The following is a 1,822-nucleotide window of genomic DNA, read 5'->3' on the forward strand; positions in this document are numbered from 1 at the left end:
GTTTTTTTTTTTTTTTTTTTTTTTTTTTGCTATAATTCCTATATACCTACCCCAATAACTTCCATTATCAATCATAGTTATTAGATGGTTCCCTTTCTCATGCCCTACCTACTTATTAATTTAGAAGTCACAGTTTTCACCAATGTGTTGTAGGTACTTACCTAACAACACACAACCCATATTAGAGGGACAAGGACTCTGATTGTTATAGTTTCCCTCTGTAAATAATGTTCAATAAAAAAAAAAAAAACTACAAAATAGAATGAAAAATAAGAAACAAAAAATATGAACTACAAACTACAATGTAATAAATAACAAGCTTCTGTCCGTATTTTTAAGCTTTTAGACCTAGGTATATGAACAGTAAATGCTGAAGACAGAACTTTTAGACTAATATTAACAGTAAATGCTAAGGATAGTAAAAGACGTAAGGTCCATGGTAGCTATAGTATATAGTAGCTGTGAACTGAGGTTTCAACGTGTGATATACTTACACCCGGATCTACAATGTCTTGTTAAGTGATGTTTGTTAACCTCTAAGCAGGCTCGGAGACTATGCCCGAACGTTCTCCAAGCATTCTCTGGACTATTTCTAGTTGCTTATTAACAGATTGGACAGTTTGCTTGTTGAGCGCTTTTATGTCCTCTTCCAAAGAAGAAATCATAGCTGCCATTTTGATGCTGAAGATAGAACTTTTAGACTAATATTAACAGTAAATGCTAAGGATAGTAAAAGACGTAAGGTCCATGGTAGCTAGTAGCTGTTACCTGAGGTTTCAACGTGTGATATACTTACACCAATGCTGAAGATAGAACTTTTAGACTAATATTAACAGTAAATGCTAAGGATAGTAAAAGACGTGAGGTCCATGGTAGCTAGTAGCTGTGAACTGAGATTTCAACGTGTGATATACCTACTTACACCCGGATCTACAATGTCGTGTTAAGTGTTTGTTAACCTCTAAGCAGGCTCGGAGACTATGCCCGAACGTTCTCCAAGCATTCTCTGGAGTAACATAAGATTGTAACCCCGGGATTTAGCTTAGGCACCTGGTAATAGCCTAATCATAGGCGTGACTGCGTAACCTATTATTGCAAGACGCTACTCGATACAAATTAGCAACCAAATTACCAATTACCACAATGATGTACTCAGACTAGGCACTTGGGTATTCTGTGCCTGTGACATCTGCAATTCTGCATAGTTACAATATCTCACAGCTGTCTGTAAAATGCTTCATTGAAGTTGTTTTCAATAAGTACCTGGAGAGTCCAGAATTCTTTTTATTGGGACGAAAATAGTTAGCTTGGAAGCTAGAACAAGTGCTAGGTTGCGTCCTCGTTCTCTCTTCGATTTTCGGACGATAAGACCTCTATTGTTACAGTTCCATCCGTCAAAAATCTTAAGAAATAAAAATAATATGTAGATACAAGATACCTAATAATAAAATTTTTGAGCCTACTAAAACACACTTAAATAATGAATTTATTAAACATGGACTTGGAAGAAATTAGTAGAACCATTTAAAGCTAAACTTGAATATAGCCAGGAAAGAGCTGCCATTTTATCATAGAATGATTTTTCCCCGCCTTCCTCACTACTCTTACCTCCGTCCGACAGCTCATCAAATGTTACCTCATCCGGATCCAAACCCGCCGCTCTCAACGCCTCTTCCAGCCTAGCAGTCAACTCAGCCTTAGAGTGACTGCGTAACCTATTATTGCAAGACGCTACTCGATACAAATTAGCAACCAAATTACCAATTACCACAATGATGTACTCAGACTAGCCACTTGGGTATTCTGTGCCTGTGACATCTGC

This window comes from Diaphorina citri, unplaced genomic scaffold (genome assembly GCF_000475195.1).
Source record: "Diaphorina citri unplaced genomic scaffold, Diaci psyllid genome assembly version 1.1 scaffold5345, whole genome shotgun sequence".
In the NCBI taxonomy this organism is placed as follows: Eukaryota; Metazoa; Arthropoda; class Insecta; order Hemiptera; family Psyllidae; genus Diaphorina; species Diaphorina citri.